This window comes from Rattus norvegicus, chromosome 14 (assembly GCF_036323735.1).
Source record: "Rattus norvegicus strain BN/NHsdMcwi chromosome 14, GRCr8, whole genome shotgun sequence".
Taxonomy (NCBI): Eukaryota; Metazoa; Chordata; class Mammalia; order Rodentia; family Muridae; genus Rattus; species Rattus norvegicus.
The window spans coordinates 78,563,396-78,585,064 of NC_086032.1; the positions used below are offsets into that span (position 1 = coordinate 78,563,396).

The window sequence follows — 21,669 nt, forward strand, 5'->3', positions numbered from 1 at the left end:
AAAGGCAGAGACAGAGACAGAGAAAGGCAGAGACGAGACAGAGTCAGAGACAGACAGAAGCAGACAGAGAACATTCTTTTAACCATGTTCTGTAGGAGGTAGGGCAGGTCTTGGCAGCCATCCCTGATGTCACTCAGGGAGAAGGTTTCCTGCAGGGTTCAACTCTAGACAGCTCCTTCCCACATCCTGCCCTGACTCTGGAGCCTCCATTTGAGTAGAAGCACTTCTACCCTGAGTGGAGCTCAGTCAACAGTCTAAAGAGAGGAGAAGCTGATTGCTCCATGAGGGAGTTCTGTTAGCTGGGGCCTTGGGATCTGAGCCAGGCACAGCTCCTCCCTGGATTACAACCAACCTGTTCATTTCAGGGGTGCAGCCTTCAGGGCATGTGGGTCACCAGCTCCTTACAGGGAAGCTTGTAGTTTACCTCCCTGTCTCTTACCACAATATCTGTGTGCCATCCTTCAGGGTGTCTATGGAGAACCCCAGGACCTGAGGACACCAGGACAGTGTGGGTGCTCAGGTCCTTTATGACAGGTTGTGTGATATTTACACAAGGCTTTGCACCCCTCCCAGATGCGAAGTCATCTCTAGAGGACATAAACCCTGCAGCGACGTAAGTTCTGTACACTTATTTTCTACACTTTGTAATGGGAATCATGACCAGAAAGGCACAGATGACTTCTCAACATGTGTTTATTTGGTGTGTGGATGTGCGTGTGTGCACACATGAGTCAGAACATGCATGTGGCGGTCAGATGACAACTTGTGGGACTCGGTTCTTTAGTTCTGTCCTTCTAGCACATAGATTTCAAGACTTAAACTCAGGTTGTAAGGCTTGGCAACTAGATCTTTACAGGCTGAGCTATCTCATTAGCCTGTGAGCCATTTTTTTCCCTTATCACTTTAGATCTTTGGTTGAAACCAATGGATTTGGACTTATTGAATGCAGAAGGGTCAACTGAATACATACACACACTACACATACATACATACATACATACATACATACATACACACACACATACACAAAGATACACACTCATAAAGACACACACATGCACAATATACACCACATGATGACGGAGATCGTTGCAAAGGGACTAGCAGGTGGATGGCATCTACAGGGTAGGCACTCTGGATAAATGATGAATCCTGTCACGGTAGGACAGAACAGGACCGCTTGAATTCTCATCCCTCTACTCAGAGAAGGGCATAAAATAACATTATGGATGTTTAGTTCCAGAAATTTCTGTGTGATACTTGGACAGAGGCTGACAGAGGGGGGTGGAAACTGTGGAACCCAAAGCTGTGGTAAGAAGAGACTTCAGCACACACACCCCTCTGGAGATACCTGATCAAAGCTGCCCGTGACAGCTAGAGAGGCACTGCCACCCTGAAACGTGAATCTCTCGGCTGTCCAAGTTCCCCCTGGATTCAAGGGCCCGGTTTCCCCTTCTCCCTGTCACATGGGCATCCATTTGTTAGCGGCCCTGAAAAACTCTGCTCTTGCAGGAAATCCCATCCTGGAGTTGGAAATTGGAAAGCTGCCTCTTAAATTCCAGCCACGGTTTGTTTATGAGTGTTTCTCCGGCTTTGCCCTGTAGTTCAGACCAGTCCCACAATTTCTCTGATCTCTCCCTCCTGGGTCCCCCCCCCCCCCCCCCCGCACTTCTGCTGGGGCTCCTCTGGCGGGGACTAGTCTTCTCAAGCTTTTTGACCCCATGTTGCCCCGCCCCTTCTCCCTGCAAGCGGGCACTTCTGCCTGTTTCCTTCAGCTGACACTGCTCTCCTCTGGCTGCTCAGATCTTTTTTTCCTAATCTCTGTTCATAAATCACAGCCTAGCCATTAATCATGTTGTCTTTCAGAGCAAACTCCCCACTTCCTCCTGTGGGCAACAACGTAGATTTGCCCTTCTTGCCCCCAAATAGATATAGATTCTCTGCCCGTGGTTGTGGGTAGAGTGGCCATGTCCTGTGCTCACCTAGTACAGGGCAGGAATTCTCTTCCTTGCACAACCCTGAGCCACTCACAGCCCTGTGTAGGACGGGGTTACTGTCTGGAGTGGCTTTCAGTCAGTCCTTACCAGCACAATAGGCACCAGATCTGACTTGCCTAATCCATGTGAAAGCGCTGGAGGAGGGAGGGCCCAAATGCTCAGCCTGACTCTGAGGAACTTCCTGGCCTCCTTTGTTTATGCCCTTGCTCCAGTCTGGTCTAGCCTATGGCTCCATATATTGACCTACCCTTGCCTTGAGGGCTACTCATGCTCTTTTTCCCATCTCAGTTCAGCCTAAAATAAATGTCAGCAACGATGATGATGGCAGCTGGTTGCTGCTTCTTTGCTTCCTCCTGTCAGCCTGGTACTGAGTTAAGTACACGCCTGTCAGTCACCATCTTGCTAACCCTCTCTATAACCTCCGAGGATCTTTGTGGCTTTTGGCCTCCCCGTTTAGATGGGAACATAGAGGTGCAGAGGGTCTGTGACTGAGCTGAGGTCTTACAGCTGGTATCAGTGGGAGCTCAGGTGTGCTTGCTTGTCTGTTGGATGTGGTGTCTCATTATGAAGCTGAGGCTGGATTTGAACTCACGATCCTGCCACATACTGGGATTACAGGCTACCATTCCTGCCCTAGAACTGGGATTTAAGCCAGGCTTGTAATGTCCTAGATGGAGTCCAGTCTTCTTGCCTAGTATATGTGTGTGTGTGGGGGGCTAACTGTCTTCTTTTCCCTTTTCCTCTGTCATGCCTGCCGTTCACACTTACCAAATGCTATCCTGTGAGGTCTCTAAGTTCCCACACTTAACGTCAGAGCCCAGCAATGTTTGCCTTATTTGGGGTGGGTGTGAAGACCGTGGATCCTGCAGGCACAACCATGGGCCATGCATGAATGAGGGGGCTGGTCTGTGGAAATAGGGTGGAGAGGGCAGCCATATCCAGATGTGCTGCAGTCCCTCTGCACATAGGCTTAGCAGGGCCAGGGAGAGCCTCTCCTGTGTCACCTGTTGTGATAAGGAACTCATTTACCTGAGCCAGCCTATGGGGCATCCGCCAAAGGCTCCTGTGTTAGCCAGGGAGTTAAAAGTTAAGTGGCGTGTACATGCCTTTCTAAAGAGATGGTGGAGAGAGCTCAGTGTACCCAGCTCCACCCAGCAGGGTCTTCCCCTGGACCTTGGGGTCTGGAGGGTTTTTTTTTGAGTGGGGGAGGGCTACATTATGTGTCATCCCATGCCTCCTGTACAGAATGAGCATGACCTGGGATTTTTTTTCACCGCTTCTTTTCTCTTTTTGTATGAGAGGCCTTTGCTTTTCTGGGCTCACTCATTCCCCAGTGTCACAGGCAGCCTCCTTCCTGCCATCTGCCTATGCTGTTGAGGACATTTCCTGTTTCCCAGTCTCCAGCTAACCTGGCATCCTCTCCCTGTCCATGCGGATGCTAGTATGTGTCTGCCAGCCTTCAGTATGTTTCTGGCTGTGGTTTTGCTAGGTTGGCAAAGTCACGTCTTTAAAGCTTCCACAGAGATTGCTAAAAATTCCACATGCCAGTTAGGAACAAGCTGTAGAACTTCTTATGTCTCCACTTGGCCAGTACTGAGTATTAGCAACCTTTAAACTCCCAGCTGGTGTAGGGACTCCCTTGGCTGTGACACCTGGAGAGGCCTCCGTAGCATGGCTCTCCTTGGCTCTCAGTTCCCGGTGGGCTAGAGGAGCAGAGAACACTAAAAGGTGGGTCTCTGAGGCTAAAGTTTAGATGAGGCTCTCTGGTCCCCAAGAAGTTTGGGGGTAGCCAAAAAGGTTCAGGTCCTACAGCTTCCGAGGTCCTGAGAGCCCAAGGGCAGACCTCAGGAGGATTTGCTGATGTGGTTTAGAGGAACTGGGACTGTCCTTGAAGCTCTTGCTCTGGCCCTGGTCCTCTGTCCCCTACTCACCTGCAGAGACTAACCTGATGGCTGCATGAGTCCCTTTGCTCCTTGTATCCGGATACCAAGGTTGGGTTTGGGGTAGCCTGGGTCATTCTTCTTCCCGCTCTCTGGATGAGTGACAAGGAGGACAATAGAGTTGGCTGACTCAGGCTTCCCCTAGACACTATTACATGGGGCTATCTCTCTACCCAGTGACCAAGTACCGACAGCTGCCATTCAGGGATTCAGGGCCATCTCTTTACCTAGGGAGCATGTGCCATGGTCGTCATTTGGGGCCATCTCTTCACCCACTGATCACACACCAGAGGATACCAGCTCCTCATCTCAGTTCTCACTGGTCCAGAATCGGGGTGGGAACGTAGGGTTCTGCTTAATGGTCCCTCAGTCCCCAGTAGCCCCCAGAACAGGCTCTGAGTCTGGACGTGATCATGAAGGTCATAGAAAGCGAGTATCAAAAAGCATCCCCAGCCAAGTGTGGTGGTGTATGTCTTTAATCCTAACGTGGCACAGGCTGAGACAGGTGGATCGCCATGAGTTCAAGGCCAGCCTGGTCTTACATAGTGAGTTTGGGGCTAACTGGAGCTACACAGTGAGACCCTGTCTCAAAGCAAACGAACCAAAAATGCAAGCAAAATGAACAAAAAAACCCCTGCCCGCCAAAGCCTGCATTTTTACGGTAAAAGATCAAAAAACCCTACAGACAGGTTGAAAGGCTAGAACAGTGTGCTGGTAAGATGGCTCAGCGGGAAAAGCATTTACTGCGCAGGTCCAATGGCATGAGTTCAGGTCCATCCCTGCAGAGCTGGAAGGATAGAACTGAGTCCATGAAGCTGGCCTCTAACTTCTCTCTCTCTCTCTCTGTCTCTCTCTCTGTCTCTCTCTCTCTGTCTCTCTGTCTCTGTCTCTCTCTGTCTCTCTCTCTCTGTCTCTCTCTCTGTCTCTGTCTCTCTCTGTCTCTCTCTGTCTCTCTCTCTCTGTCTCTGTCTCTCTCTCTGTCTCTCTCTGTCTCTCTGTCTCTGTCTCTGTCTCTGTCTCTGTCTCTGTCTCTGTCTCTGTCTCTGTCTCTCTCTCTGTGTCTCTCTCTGTGTCTCTCTCTCTCTGTCTCTCTGTCTCTGTCTCTGTCTCTCTCTGTCTCTCTCTCTGTCTCTGTCTCTCTCTGTCTCTCTCTCTGTCTCTGTCTCTGTCTCTGTCTCTCTCTCTGTCTCTCTCTGTCTCTCTGTCTCTCTCTCTGTCTCTCTCTCTCTCTCTCTCACACACACACACACACACACACACACACACACACCCAGAAGACCAGCATAAACCCGTGTATCACTATTGCTCTGGAAGTTGTTAGCATATATGCTATGCACACGTGCCCACATACAGCTGTAGAGGATGCAGAGCTCACACACCCAGACACACAGAGGCCTCTCATTACAGGTTCATGCTTAAGACTCTCAGGGACATGTGGAATTATTGCTTGCAGTCTCACGTGAGGACGGCATACGTGAACATTGCATACACTTCACACGCTGTTTTCCTATGCATATGCTCTTGCGATGAAGTTTAGTTTATGTGTTAGGCAGAGTAGGAAAATAATAACTCATTATAATTGTATCATATTACAATAATGGTTGTGGTGTATTTGAAAATACTGTGTTTATTTTTGGAATTTTCCACTCAATATTTTCAAAGCCAATTGACTATGGGTAACTGAAACAGCAAAAATCAAACCTGGGGGTAGAGATCCCTGTGACACAAATAGAACACCATATGTGGTGTATCTATAGGTACACATGGCAGTCACACACACACACACACACACACACACACACACACACACAGAGAGAGAGAGAGAGAGAGAGAGAGAGAGAGAGAGAGCAACAGAGTCTTGCTTGCTTCTTTAAGTTAGGTAAAGGCATCATAATGGCTCCCTCCTCAGTGCTTTGCTGCAATTCCTCAGGATTGATGTCCAGGCATATCAGGCAGCAATCTCCAGATAGAGAGAGCCTTGTATGTATAGACATGAGACTTATTAAAAGGCGCTGACTTGCACAGGAATGGAGGTATGAGCCTACACCTGCAGTGGACAGAGCTGAAGGAGCAGACAAGTCTGCTATGGAGACCCCTCCTTGCTCAGGAACCCGGTTTTCTAATTGTGTTAAGGCCAGCACTAGCCCCCGGCAGCTGAGACCCCAGAACTGGCCTCTCCAGGGTGTTCCTTTCTAAATGCAGGTGCTCCCTGTACCCCATGCAGGTGGAGAGGACATTCTAACACACTCTCTCTTGGAACACATCGAGCTGACACTATTTCTGGCTAGGTTACAGCTTTCCCCAGGCCTGGGCCTCTAACTGGATCTCGAGACTTCTAGAACTCCCAGGCCTTGTAGTCCTACCTTGCTTCTCTGTCCCTCAGGTGGGTCAAGGGATATGCTTCATCATTCACTGAGAGAGGGGGGCATGCCTGAGCCAAACCACCATCTTCTACTGAATGCTTGCGGAAGGAACGAGCTTCTTTATAGGGGAGGCAGGGGTCATCTGGCCTTGTTTCCAAATTCCAGGAAGCCAGTTGATTCACCTGGGGAAGAAACCTGAGGGCTGGTTAGGGGCTGCATACCCTTGCTTGTGTGTTGCTGGGTATGAGTTCCCAGGTAGCAGGAGGGTTAGGGCCCAGCATCCCAGCATTCCTTTTCCGATAACTAGCTGTGTCACTCTGGGTGAGGAAGCCACTTGGAGGTTCTGGGGCCTGGTTTCCTGGTGATAGTACCTGTCCCGGCCCTCAGGCTTAGTACGAGTTAAGCTATGAATAGGAAAGAGCTGGCCAGAATCTGCCACGTGCTTTGTGGCTAATCGACAGTGACTGTGGGCTTCGCCACACAGAATAACAAAATCCCAAGTGCGTGGTCACTGGAACCATTGGTGGTAGCTATCAGAAGTGGGGCGGGGCTCTCTCTCTCTCAGCTTTGCCACGGTTACCACAGAAAGGTCCAACCAGCCTCCTTAGGATTGACCTCACCCTGCACGGAGCGAGGGGCGGGGGACTTCCGTTTCCTAGAAGGTAGGGCTTCCTAGGAGACATGCCAGAGTAAGTTGTGGAGTCGGGAAAACTTGTGGGAGTTGGTTCTTTCCTTCCAACACACAGGTGCCAGGGATCAAACTCAGGTTGTCAGTCTACAGAGCAAATGCCTTTACTTGCTGTAGATTCACCGGTGGGGGGAAAGTGTGGCCTAGTGGGGGTGGGGTGGGGCTGTCACATGCCTCCTGAGACTCAGTAGGTCTCTAGGCCTGACTAGAGTCTAGATGACTGAGGTCATCTAGGCCTGTAGGAACAGAGCTAGACCTCAGGGCTGTTGGAGGCTGTGCCCTGAATATAGACTGAGCATGTCATTCCTGGGTCTGTATGGAACTGCTGTGCCATAATGCCTGAGGCAGGATGAGTTATGAAGAACAACTTCATTTCTTAATGTTCTGGAGCCCAGGCAGGCTGAGGTCAAGGATCTGATGACATTTGGCGAGGAGAGGCAGACATCTGAATGTAGCTTCACCCGTGGTAGAGAGCGGCATGGCAAAATGTTCATGCAGGACAGCAGGACACAACCTTTCTGTAGTAAACCTATCTTGCAGCAGAACTCACAGCTTTCATATCTCTTCAAGGTCCTCCCTTTTGGCACTGGGGTCTTGGGATGTTTCTAGAATGTGCACCTTTAGGACACATTGAAACCACAGCTTGACCTTTACATCTCTGGGATCCGGGCTGCAGAAGAGGTGGGCAGAGTAGAGCCAACCCCGAGGACAGACTTTATCACATAGTGACTTTTGAAACAGCAAGCCTCCAGCTAGAACCGACTTGCTTTTGATTTATAGGTGCTTTGAAAGGAGGATGAAGGCGATGGGAGGGGAGGGGTGGGTAAGCAGAGCCCAGAAGGTAACAGAAGAGAGGAAAAGCGCGGCTGAGGGCGCTAAGAAGACAGAGTTTATTTGGTCTCAGAGTCCCTCATAGTAGAGAGGCGTGGGAATAGGGCTGGCATGGTGTCTAAAGCAAGATCTGAGCTTCCAGTTTGAACTATCAGCAAGAAGCAGAGAGAGCAAACCAGAAGCAGCCTGAGGTTTTAGTCTCAAAGCTCGCTCCTACTGATGTACTTCCTCCAGAAAGGCTGCATCACCGAAACCTCCCCAAGCAGTGCCACCAACTGGGGACCAAATGTTCTGCGGGGCATGGGAGTTCTTAGAAGGAAAGGAAGACCCAAGATGCATCAAGAAGTGGATGCATAGGTCCAGGAGTGGGTAAGACATGGCAGACTGTGGGCAGGTGCTGAGGCAGAGGTGCCTAACACAGATAGACCTGGCAGTGTGGGCAGCTGCTTGTAGTGTCTAGTCAGTGTTCTGCTGCCACGAAGGGACACCATGACCACAGCAACTCGTATAAAGGACAACATCTCATTGGGGCTGGCTTAGAGTTCAAAGATTTAGTCCACTACAGTCATGGTGGCACGCAGGCTGACATGGTGCTCTTCAGACACAGTGCTGAAGAGATAGCTGAGAGTTCTATATCTGGATCTGTAGGCAGCAGGGAGAGAGAGTGACCATGGGTGTGGCTTGAGCTTCTGAGACCTCAGAGCCCACCCCCAGCGACACACTTCCTCCAAGAAGGCTATATCTACTTCAGTTCTTTTTTTTTTTTAAAGATTTATTCATTTATTATATATAAGTACACTGTAGCTGTCTTCAGACACACCAGAAGAGGGCATCAGATCTCTTACAGATGGTTGTGAGCCACCATGTGTTGCTGGGAATTGAACTCAGGACCTCTGGAAGAGTAGTCGGGTGCTCTTAACCGCTGAGCCATCTCTCCAGCCCCTCTACTTCAGTTCTTAATAGTGCCATTCCCTACGGGGCCTATGGGCACCATTCTCATTCAATCCATCACACACAGAGAAGAGGAGGTAAGAAACAGTATTGTGGGTCCTTCAGCCTGCCATTGTCCTGCCACTCGGGCAAGGATGCTGGATCTTTGTGGGATAAGCCGTCTCACCACAGTGCTTCATCCTAAGAATCAAAAGGTCTAACTTTAATCAAAAAGCTGGAACAGGCTGCTTGAACCCCTCATCTGCAGAGAGGCTTGCTTCTGGACTGCAAGCTACTGGAACTTTGGGGAGAGCCAAGTCAGGGGCAAGGGGAGTCCAAGGCACAAAGCTAGCTAGGTTGAAGTTCATGGTTTTACCCGGGGTGGGGACTGGAGATGAAATGTGGTCCTAGGGTGTCTTCTTTCCCTTTAATAGTGCTGGCTCTGCCTGTCTGACCTAGGAAACAGTAGCCAGGCAGGGCAGGAAGGTTTAGATTCTACCCAAGAGCACATTCCTCTGGGGACAGTGGGTCCTGAAACACTCTTGCCAGGGGGTACCAGAGGTGTCTCCTGTGGCTCATGCAGTGCTGCTGTATGATCAGGCTGCCTCCCAGGCATCACCTGTAGCCTTGTAACTCATGAATCAAACATGTGGGATTGGCTGGAGGTTGTAGTGTAGCTGCTGGAGAGCATGGATGACCTGATGTACCATGCTGGCAGTGCAAGAGGGTTTGGCCTAGGGAGAGTGAAGCAGTTTGCTGCTTACAGCAAGTCCTGTCAGTGTCTCTCCTTCCCTTATTTCCTCCTTCACCTTTGGGGTCCCACTGAGTTGGATCTGAAAGCCCTCCATGGTGGTTTGAATGAAAATAGTCTCCATGGGCCCAGAGTGGTACAATTAGGAGATGTGGTCTCGGTGAAGTAGGCGTGGTCTTGTTGGAGGAAGTGTGTCACTAGGGGTGGGTTTTGAAGTCTCAGAAGCTCAGGCCAGGCCCAGAGTCACTCTCTTCCTGCAGCCTGATGATCCAGATGTAGAACTCTCAGCTCCTCTCCAGCACTGCCTGCCTGCATGCTGCCATGCTTCCACCATGACAACAATGGACTAAACCTCTGAACTCTAAGCCAGCCTCGTTAAATGTGTTCCTTTAGAAGAGTCACTGTGGTCACGTTGTCTCTTCACAGCAATTGAAACCTAAACTAACACATTCTCACTCTCTCACCAATTTGCCTATATGTCTGGACCTCATGTAAATGTTATGCAGAGTTGCATAGGCAAAGTTCAGTCTCAGGTCTGATGCATTATTAGGGATCCAAAAGCAATTCAGGAGAGAAGGGGCTCATTTGGCTTACATTCCTGGATTACAGTCCATTATTAGAGGGAAGTCAAGGCTGCAAGACTGTGAAAATATTAGGTCAAATTCCTAATCAAGAACAGAGAATGAGGGTTGGGGATTTAGCTCAGTGCTAGAGCGCTTGCCTAGCAAGCCCTAGGCCCTGGGTTCGGTCCCCAGCTCCGAAAAAAAAAAAAAAAAAAAGAACAGAGAATGAATGCATGCAGTGCTCAGGTCACCTTATATGAACTCTCATATAGTTTACCATCTTCTGCCTAGGGAATAGTGCCACCCACAGTGGACTGGGTCTTCCTACATCAATTAATATCATTAATATAATCCCCCACACATATGACCAGTAAACTCCCTTGAGTATGTAGGACAGTATTCAGGGGCAGTTCTGTCTTTGGGCAGGTTATGGGGTAGTGGAAGCTAGGAACTGATGCGAGGTATAGGCTTCCTAAATACCAACCCCCTAAAAAGGCCTTCTGGAGATGGTCTGTTCCCATTTGTGATGAGTCTGCAATGATACTGAGCTTGCAAGTGAGGACCAGCCACACCACTCTGAACTTATTTCTATAAGTACCTGCTATCCTGTCTGTGTGGCCACAACGAGGGGGCAGTATTCAGGCTCTGTTGGGGAGCAGCAGTTTGCAAAGATGGACAAACACACATGCAGGAACTGTGGAATGACAGGACCTGTGTGAAGCTACAAGGGGACTGGGGAACACCACCTACCATAGAGTAGATATCAGGGAGGACTTCCTGGAAGAATGAACATCAGTTTTAAGAGACGAGCTTTAAGGACATATTAGTGCCAAGGAAACATGGATATGAGCATTGCCCCCAAACCAAGGTGGGATGCATGATGGTCTGAGAGAGATGGTGGGTCTGAGAGCCAGTTTGGTCCCTTCTTTTGTCCCACAGTCCAGGGAAAGGCCAGTGTTCTCCTGTTGATCAAAGGATTCCCAAAGCAGATGGCTAGGGCAGAACTGAGCCTGGATGTTGCATCTGCACAACTGGGCTATGTAATTTATTACTACCAATGAGGCTGAGGCAGCAGCCTCTATTTCTCCGCACCCTGGAAGCTGAAGGCTGAGACCAGGGTACCAATGTGGGTGGGTGCTGGTGAAAGCTCTCTCTTGGGCTTACAGGTAGCTGCCTTCAGGGAGAGATGAAGAGAAAGGGAGAAAGGGAGGAGGAGGAAGAAGGGGGAAGGAAGAAAGGGGAGGGAAGAAAGGGAGGGTTGAGAAAGAGGGGGATGTTATTTAGTGTTTCTTTAAAACATTTTTTTACTCTATTTGTAATCGTGTGTGTGTGTGTGTGTGTGTGCATGCACGCGTGTGTGTACGTGCGTGCGTGTGCTTGTGAGTGCAGATGCCCACAGAGGTAAGAGGTGGAGCTAGAGTTACAGGAAGTTGTGAGCAGCCCAGTGTACATATTGGGAATTGAACTCTCTAGGAATTGAACTCTGAACTTCTGGATGGGCAGAGTGTGCTCTTAACTGCTGAGCCCGTATCTCCATCCTGGTGTCTCTCCTTATAAGGGAGCTAATCCCCTGATGGGCGCTCTGCCCCCATGAGCTCACCTAACTCTGTTCACTTCCTAACAGCCCTACCCCCAAATGTCATCATCTTGTAGGTTAGGGCTTCTGGGTGTGAGTGAGGAGACATCTATTCAGTCTGCAGCAGAAGAAGACCCTTCCTGCCTGCTTGTCTCTCCGCCTCTGAAGCGTATGAAATAAGCCTTCTTTCATATTTGAAAGATGTGCTGATTTTGCTGGCTGCAAGCAGCCTCTGGGAAACCCAAGACCCCAGCTCCCCCTCCCCTGGCCCTGTTACAGTGATCACCAGCATGGATGAGGGGAATTGTATGGCACGAGAGGCCTGTGCTTTGGAGAGGATAAACCGCCCTCTAAATGCACATTATTGTTATTTTTATTACAGGCATCAGAGTAAAACCACTGGTTCAAAGGGGCTAATTTAGTTAGATCAGGAATAAGAGCTACTTGAGTTGAAAACTCATTCTCCTTGGTGATATTTTCTTTGGGTATAAATCAAGAGAAGGGCTTTTAAAATATTTTTAGTACCAATGTATTTCAATCACCCGGTCAGTCACCTCTTAGCACGGTTACTGAACAGAGGCTCCCGGGAAGAGAAACTGGCTGGCTGCGGAGTTCTACAATCCTTCCCTCTCTTCACACCAGATTTGATTTCATTGATCTGAAAGAGGAGGAAGGGAAATTGCTGGTTTACGGCAAACCAGGTGTTCTGCGAGTGGCAGAGGGCACTGTGGTAGACCTGACCTTAACCCAGTGTTGGAAATTCTCCTGGTATTATCAGTTGGGGACTCCATGAAAGTTCCAGCATCCAGCACATCCTGCTCTAGCCTTGTGTTAAAGTCAAGTGTCCGCGGAAGGCTAAGTACCTTAAGTCATGGTGGACAGCCATGCCACATGGCTGTTGATGGCCCCAACACTATGATAGAGATTGCTCAATTTCCCTCTAAGCCTTGATCTCTTAACTGGGAGCTCCTGGCAGATGCCCCCGCCCCCGATGAATCAACCTTTGGGATCATTGATATTGGTTATCAACTTGATTGGATTGTAGTTGTGAGACACTTTGGAGTGTGGTAAAGTACGTTTCTGGGTGTTTCTGTAAAGATGTTTTCCGAGCCAGGCAGAAACATGTCTTTAATCTCAACACTCAGGAGGCAGAAGCAGGCAGATCTCTGTGAGTTCGAGGCCAGCCTTGTCTACAGAGTGAGTTCCAGGACGGTGAAAGAGACATAATGATGCCCTATCTTAATAAAAGCCAAAGGGGGTTGGGGGAAAAAACGTTTCCAATGTCCATTGATGACTTCAACATCTAAGTTGGCTACTGAAGGAGGCAGAGCTGTGAAAGGTGAAGCCCGGTTGAAGGAAGTACGTCTTTGCCTAGGAGCGTGTCTCTGTGGGTGTAGCTTGCTCTGGCTCCCTTCTGCTCTTCCCCAGTCTCCCGATGCTACAAGGCAAGCTGCTCTGCTCTTGTGTTTCTTCAGCTGTGATGTCCTTTTCATCACAGGCCCAAGAGATGGGGCCGACATCTGAGACCTCAAAAAACCAAGAGGTGGAACAAAATCAACCCCTCTTTAGTTGTTGCTCAGGGAAGATTCTGCCTGACACACTCTCCCAGCCTTGAAACATGGAGCTGGCAAGGAAGAGTTGTAAAGTCTGTAAGAAGAATATGCATGCTTTAAAAGTCATGGGAAGGAAGGCTGGGTGAGTGACTGAGCTGAACTAGGAGGAATGGGAGTTCAAGCCAGCCTGGAACTACATAGTGAGAACAAACAAACGAAAAAGAAGATTAAAATATACACATCACAAAACTTTCCTCCAGCCATTTTCCAGCAGGTGTCCCAGTGTCACCAGGCAGTCACATGACTGTGGGACCATCACCACCATCTGTCTCTGGGACTCCTAAGGTCAGCATGACAGCAGCTCCCAGCCCCTCCCCAGCCCCTGGCAGCCACCATTCTCTTTTCTGATTTTGTTTCCTGCGAGGGGAATCTTAGAAAAGTTATCCTCCGATGAATGGCTTATGCCTGAGAGAGGAAGGGCCCCAAGTGAGGTCCACAGTGGGTCTGGGAATGTGGAATTTTGGTCCACATTTGCCTGTTGGCAGGCACTTGGTTGCTCTATGACTCCTGGTTCTTTGTCCCCTACAAAGCCCTTCATGTTGCATTCGCATAAGGTGTTATAACAGTGTGAGCAGTAAGGACAGTGGAGTTTGATGTCACTGAGCAATGGAGGGCAGGGACACCTGCTTCAGGCCTGCTTGGTGCTGCAACTCCAGAGGCTCCTGTGGCATGAGCCCACTTCCCTAAGAATAACCCAAGTGGGGAGCTCGGCAGTCATAGCTGTGAGAGGCAACAGTTAGTATCTGTTTGTCTGTCCATCCATCCTTCCATCCATCAATTTCCCGGCTGAGCCATCACTCACCTGTTCATCACCATCTTTTGTCTATCAATGTATCTACCTATCATCTATGTATCATTTATCTATCACCTAACTTGATTATCAATTAATCATCTATCATCTTCCTACTTCTCAATTCAAGAATGATATTCATTACAGTAATGCACTCATGCAATCACAGAGGCTGTGTAGCTCCATGACGTGCCGTCTGCAAGCTGGAGTGCTGGAAGAGGCCGTGGTATGTGTGACATCCCGAGAACAGGGAGTGGCTGATGAAGACCCCAGTCTGGGTCTCAAGGACTGAGTGGTGGGGGCGAGTGCCAAGAGCAGGAGACACAGTCACACCCTAGCCAAACAGGTGGCGGGGCTGATCTTCCCTTCCTGCACCACCCACTCTATCCAGACCCCAGTTCCTGGGATGCCACCCTCACCCTGGAGTGCGTGCGTGTGGCTGTAACCACATGCAATTCTCACTCAGAAATGCTACCACAGACACCTCAGGAGCCATGCTGAACCAGCTGCATGAATTTCACTGCCACACGGACACAAATCACAATGGTGCTGTGATGAAGTCACAGGGGAGGCTGCTATGTCATCATGGAACTCTGTTAGGAAATCCCACCAGGAGATACGCTGCCCTGAACCTGGTCTTCTATGTGGCTGGCCCTGAAAATGTGCTTCCTCCTAGCTGTGTGTGAACTTCTTAGACACAGAGGGAAGCCAGTTTAGGCCCACAGTTCTCAGAACTCAGGTAAGAAGTTGCCTCCATGGGTCCTGTGTGGAGACTCTGCACACCATGGGGAGCAGGGATTGACTGGCAGCTCCCATCCACCCTGAGTCACTTTGCGTGGGAGCATGCCACCCCCGTTTCCTGTCATTCTGATTGCTGTAGTCAGTTCTTGCAGGAGACCTCTGCTGGCTCTGGTGACAGGAGCCTCTTGAGAAAAGCAGCAGAGAGCTTACCACAAGGAAACGGTGGCAAAGACCTGGCAGGTGTGGCCCTCGGGCCACTGTGCCCCATCTGAGTCTTCAGAAAGGATAAAATCACTTGCCATGTACGCCTGCTGGCCTCAGGGAGGCTGCTCTAGCTGACAACTTAAAGACTTGCTGAGGCTTGGGTCCAAACTAATCTGCTTCCTCTGAATAGAACCAGCTGAGGCTGAGTCATTGCTGGGGGTGGAGCCCTACCTTCCTGTGGCTGCCTTCACAAATGACCACAGTGTTCTGTCACAGGAGAGAAGGCTACCAGTACAAGGCCAAAGTGTGGGCAGGCCAGCTCCTTCTGCTTCTGTGAGGGTGTCTGAAGACGCTGTTGTCTGGCTTCTGCTGGCATGCTGCTGAGGCCTAAGCTCCCCAGACCGTAGGCGTGCTACTCCAACCTTTCCCTCCTGCTCCACTTGGCCTTCCATCCAAGGCTCGCTCTTTCTCTCTCTCTCTCTCTCTCTCTCTCTCTCTCTCTCTCTCTGTCTCTGTCTCTGCATATATGATGTGTGATATACATGCATGTATGCATTTGCTTGTGAAAGCACGCATGCAAAGGTTTGAGGACAACCCAAATATTGGTCCAGGGCTCTCATCTCTTTGCCGTTTGCATCTGCAAGTTCAGGGGTCATGCCCATCTTGCTGTAGGAACATGAGGTGGTTTAAATAAGAATGGCCCCTCATATGTTTAGTCATTAGGGTGTGATGCTACTTGAGGATAACCAGGAGGCATGGTATTCCAGGCCCAACGGCTTGCTGTTTCTTTCTGCTGCCTATGGATCTGGGTGTAGAACTCTCAGGTCCTCCAGCACCATGTCTGCCATCCCCTTTATATAAGTTGTGGTCGTGATGTCTCTTCACAGCAGTAGAACCATGACTAAGAGCATTAGGATTTCAGGCACGTGCTTCCACATTGAGCTTCACATTGAGAGGTTCTGGGGATTTGAACTTAGGTCCTCAGGTGTGTGAGGCAGGTGCTATAACCCACTGAGCCATCTCTCTAGCTCTCTTTCCTATGTTTTATAGGGCCATGTCATGTCGGGGGTTTAGGATCCACCCTGAACCAGACTGCTTGAATTTAATCTTGAGATCCCTAGCATATGCTACTCACAAGGACCCTGCTTCCAGATAATGTTATATTCACGGCTTCTCAGAGTGGTTCTAAGTGGATGTGTAAGACAGGTGTGTCAATAGCTAATGATCAAGACGAGCCTCAGAGGGTAGGCACCTCTGAGCAAGGGACCAGGCTTTCTGGGAGCTAGGGAAGCTGAAATCGGAGAAGAGGTATCCTGGGGTATCCTGGGGTGAGGGGACTGAGGACCAGCCAGGGATCCAAGGAGTAGGACAAGGGTCTGACAGAGCAGTCCCAGATTAGTCTTCAGTGGCAAGCTGGCTCAGATCTGGAGAAGCTGAGGCCCTTAGATTTGGAGGCCGGTACATAGAGGATGTCTCAGAGACTCACTCTTCTCATCTGTAGAAGGGGATGCTACTAACAGAGGTGGGGGCTGCAGGAAGGCTGGGACATGCTGGCGTTTCAGCCACCAGCAGCTATAGGTACTCTGTTCAACATGGGGTAGACCCACGAGGAATGGCAGCTGCTGTGGAAGCACATTTTTGCCTTTATAAAAGAAAGCTTTATTGAGGCATAACTCACCACACCATAAAACCCATCCACTTAAAGCCTGCCCTTCGGTGATTTTTTTGGCCAGTTATAACTGTGTCCAGCCACCCTGCGGTCCAGCTTCAGAGAATCTGGCATCCTACCCCTATCTCATTGACAAGCAGCCGCTATTCCCACCCTAGCCCTGGGCACTACTGCATTGTTTGCTGTGTCCTATAAATTTCAAATAAATGGCGTCATACATACAGTGTGGGGATTTCCTGTCTGCTTTGCTTTTACTTGGATAAAGATATTTGTGAGGTGCATTCCTGCTCTGTCAGTCAGTTTTAGGTGATAACCGGTATGTTACCATGTCGGGCTGGGCTGTACCATCCTCAGGTGCTGCTTGACGGCACTCTGTCTTTCAGAGCGGTCGGGAACAACTGCAAGGACCCTCACCTATGGTTCAACTGTGCATGGCTAGTGTATCATACCCCTTTCACAGGGCACTTTGAATGTCAGCTCATTTTGCAGACAGTTAAATAGGGTTTGTATATGCTTGGCCCAGGGGGTGGCATTATTTGGAGGTGTGGCCTTGTTGGAGTAGGTGTGTCATTGTGGGTGTGGGCTTTAAGACCCTTGTCTTAGCTGCCTGGAATCCAGTCTTCTCCTAGCAGCCTTCAGATGAAGATGTAGAACTCTCAGCTCTGCCTGCACCATGCCTGTCTGGATGCTGCCATGTTCCCACCTTGATGATAATGGACTGAACCTCTGAACCTGTAAGCCAGCCCCAATTAAATGTTGTCCTTTATAAGATTTGCTATGGTCATGGTGTCTCTTCACAGCAATGGAACTTTAACTAAAATACCTTCCTCTTTCCTCTTCCTTCCTTCCTTCCTTCCTTTCTTTCCTCTTTCTTTCTTTCTTTCTTTCCTTCCTTTCTTTCTTCTTTCTCTTTTTCTCTCTCTTCTCTTTCTTTCTTTCTTTCTTTCTTTCTTTCTTTCTTTCTTTCTTTCTTTCTTTCTTTCTCTCTCTCTCTTTCTCTCTCTCTTTCTTTCTTTCTTTCTTTCTTTCTTTCTTTCTTTCTTTCTTTCTTTCTTTCTTTCTTTCTTTCTATCTTCTGTATCTCCCTGATTCTTCCTCCTCCTTATTTCCTTTTAATCTTAGGATTAAATTTTAGGATTTTTCTTTAGAGTCAGATATAAATTTGGTCCCTTCTTCAATGAGTTGTTTTATCAGAAATTAGTTTTTTCAAAACCCTCCTTCCAGAAAACCTGCTATTCTGACCATAGAGAGTGGGCATTAGCTTAGAAGCCAGGCTGGACTGACCTTCCAGTTTTTTTTTTCAAGATTACTTGACAACTCTAGGTTTTGGGTTTTTCCATTTAAAATTCAAGACCAGCTAACTGAGTTCTATTAAAAAGCCTAACGAAACTTTGAAGAAGATTGAGTTTAAAGATTAGTCTGTGAACACAGCACACATCTGTTTCCAATCCAAGGGGCTAAACAATAATTTTTCTTTTCAATATTGAATATAATGCCAGCTGTGTGTGTGTGTGTGTGTGTGTGTGTGTGTGTGTGTGTGTGTGTGTAAGATTTATTTTATATATATGAGTACACTGTCACTGTCTTCAGACACACCAGAAGAGGGCACCAGATCTCATTACAGATGGTTGTGAGCCACCATGTGGTTGCTGGGAATTGAACTCAGGACCTCTGGCAGAGCAGTCTGTGCTCTTAACCTCTGAGCCATCTCTCCAGCACCCAGCTTTTTATAGCTGCCCTATACCAGGCTTTGGAAGTTCCCTCTATAGATTAAATTAAAAGATTTTTGTCATCCATGGTACTGAATTTTCCAAACACCTTTTCTTTGAGATAGATGGTTCTGCTTTGTGTGATATTACGTTAGTTGATGCCCCGGTGCTAAACAGTCTTATCCCTAGACTCACCGAGCAGAGTCCTCCTGCTGAAACACTGACTGAGCTTGCAGTGCTTTTTCAAGGACTTTTGCATTCGTTTAGTGAACGTTTTTCTTCTCTGAGTTCCTGCCACGTGTTTATTTGGCTTTGGTCATCAGACTGTGATTGGGGATGTTCCCGTCATCATTTCCCGAGTCGCTGCAGGTGACATTAGGTAAATTAGATATTTACCAAACCCACCAGGGAAGCCATGTGAGTCTGGCTTGTCATTGTGGAAAGATTCTGAATTGTCAATTTCTTTCTTAATTGTCGCCTTGAGTCAACTTGAACACCTTGAGTATTTCCAGAAATCCGCCTGTCTTAGGTTGTTTAGTTCATAAACAGTAAATTATTTATAGAACACCCTTTCTTTCTTCTCCCCACTTTCTTTCCAAAGTCTTGCTATGCAGTTCAGGTTAGTCTCAAGCTCTCTGTCTCAGACTCTGGGTTGTGTGATTGCTAGCCTGCCCTACTGCCCTTGGCTCTCTTTACAGAACTTATGATCCAACTAATTTCCATTTGGCTGGTAGTAATGTCTCCTTTTCTATTTCTGTTGTAGAATTTGTTTGTGTTTCTTTGTCTCCCCTCTGGCAAAAAGTTTATCAGTTTTATGATATTTTAAAACATTCCCTTTTGTTTTATTGATTTCCCTTTATTTTTCTGCTTTCTATTTCTGACCCAAGTGTTTAAAGGTATGGGTTTCTTCCTAAGCACTCCGTAAAATTTCATATATAGTGAGTATTTTAGATCCATTTAAAATTTCTTCTAATTCCTCTCATGGTTTCTTTTTTGACTTGAGAGTTGTTCCAAAGTGTGGCATTTGACTTTGGAATTGTGGACTTTCGCAGTTCATGTCTATTCTTGCTGAAGCACTGTCAGAGGCCACAATTTCATGAGTTCAGTCGTTATATTCATAGAAGCTCATTCACACCTTCACACCTAGGGGATGACCCATGTGTGTTGAGGAGAATGTGCCTGTAGCTGTGTGTCAGCATGGGCTGAGTGATAAGTCACTTCAATCCTTTCTTTTCTTCATGCTCTCTTCTTACTTAATTGCCTCATAAATTATTGAAGGGATCGTCTGGTCTATTTCTATAAAACTATTCGGGTCTTCCCCAATTCTATTAGTTTTTGCTTTGCATATTTTGAGGCTATTGTATTAGGGGTGAATATGTTTATAATTTTTATACCTTCTTAATGTTTTGACCCATGGATCACTAGAAACCATCACTTTGTGGCTAGTCATATTCTTGTCTTAAAGTTTACTTTGTCAAATGTTAGAATTATTGGGGTCAGTGCATTCATGATATATTATAGTTCTACCCTGCTGCCTCTGACAGACTAGTGTCTTTGGACACAAGGCATGGCTTTGTTTTGTAATAGTTCCTAGTTATATCTTATTTATTTTTCTGCCTTTGTTGGGGGTTTAGACCATTCACATTTAGTGTTCAATTTGCATCACACTAATATTTACAGTGTGGTTGTCCACACTGTACATTTTTTGTCCTTGTATATATCTCTTAATTTTTCCTTTTCTATCCTTTTTTACTGCTTTCTTTTATTTTAAATATTTTAATATTCCATTTTATTCTCTGCTTTTTAAAAGCTATGTGTGCTGGATAGTTTTATGCGAACTGAATACAGTTATAGTCATTTGAGAGGAACAACCTCAATTGAGGAAATGTGTTCATAGGATTGGGCTGTACGCAAGTATGTAGATTATTTTCCTACCTAATGATGGATGGGGAGGGCCCAGTCTATTGTAGGTGGTGTCCATAGGCTGGTGGCTCTGTGCTCTATAAGAAAGCAGTGGTGTGGTCTCTGCATGGCCTTTCCTTCAGTCTCTGCTCCATTTTTTGTCCCTGTCTTTACACCACCCAGGGACCCATCACATCTACAGACACCAAACCCTGAAACTATTGCTGATGCCAAGAAACTCTTCCTGACAAGGATCTGGTATGGCTGTCCCCTGAGAGGTTCTGCCAGCACCTGACCAATACAGATGCAGATACTCACGGTCAACCATCAGACCGAGCCCAGGGATCTCAATGGAAGAGCTAGGGGAAGGAATGATGGTGCTGAAGGGGATTGCAAACCCCATAGGAAGAACAATACCAACTAACTGGACCACCCAGAGCTCCCAGGGACTAAACCACCTACCAAAGAGTACCCATGGAGGGACCCAAGGTTCCAGATACATATGTAGCAGAGGATTGCCTGATCTGGCATCAATGGGATGGAAGGCCCTTGGTCCTGTGGAGGCTTGATGCCAGGACACATGAGTGGATGAGTGGGTAGAGGAGCACCCTCATAGAAGCAAAGGGAAGGGGGATGGGATGGGGAGTTTGTGGAGGGGAAACCGGGAAGGGGGATAACATTTTGAAATGTAAACTAATAAGATAATTAACAATAATGAAAAAGAAAGCAGTTGGAACAAAGTCATGGGAGTAAGCCAGTAGTCAGCACTCCTCCGTTGCTTCTGCATCAGCTCCTGTCTCCAGGTTCCTGTCCTGTTTGAGTTCCTGTCCAGACTTCCTTCCATGATGAACAGAGATGTGGAAGCATAAACCAAATAAACCCTCTCCTCCCCAAGTTTCCTCACCAAGTCATGGTGTTTCATTGTAGCAATAGTAACCCTAACTAGGGTACTATGTATCTGAGTTATTTTTCTTAAATAATCTGTGGACTAAGAGAACTTTAACTTGTCAGATCAATGCTAACTTTTAAAGATTTGTTTCAGTATGGCTCTCTTCTTCCCCGCCTCTGTGCTAGCCTTGTTGTCTATATGTTTAAAATAATTACAGAGAAGTATGCCCTTGAGAAAATATTTCATATCAACTTTCACATTTACCACATCTGAGGCTTCCTATCTGTTCCTGTGGACTGCACTTAACTCCTGCCCAGTCTTTCTCAGTCTTTGTGACTGGTGGTTTTTAGCATCTATCTATCTATCTATCTATCTATCTATCTATCTATCTATCTATCTATCCATCCATCTACCCATTCATCTATCACCTATCTATAACAAGGCATTTCTACCAACAAGGAATTCTATTAATATTTTTTTCATTGTCTTTAAGAACTTTTTTTTTCCTGTTGC

The 21,669-nt window shown here is 47.7% G+C and overlaps 2 long non-coding RNA genes across 2 annotated transcripts; one reads left to right on the forward strand and one right to left on the reverse strand.

The window, feature by feature from the left end:
* Nucleotides 1–12,750: 12,750 nt before the first annotated feature.
* LOC134481854 (uncharacterized) lies at nucleotides 12,751–14,634 on the reverse strand. Its single transcript, XR_010057715.1, has 2 exons — nucleotides 14,055–14,634; nucleotides 12,751–13,166 (listed from the first exon to the last, which is right to left on the reverse strand). It is a non-coding gene; the product is annotated as an uncharacterized LOC134481854 (long non-coding RNA).
* Nucleotides 14,616–21,158, forward strand: LOC134481853 (uncharacterized). Its single transcript, XR_010057714.1, has 3 exons — nucleotides 14,616–14,781; nucleotides 20,451–20,525; nucleotides 21,058–21,158. It is a non-coding gene; the product is annotated as an uncharacterized LOC134481853 (long non-coding RNA).
* Nucleotides 21,159–21,669: the final 511 nt, after the last annotated feature.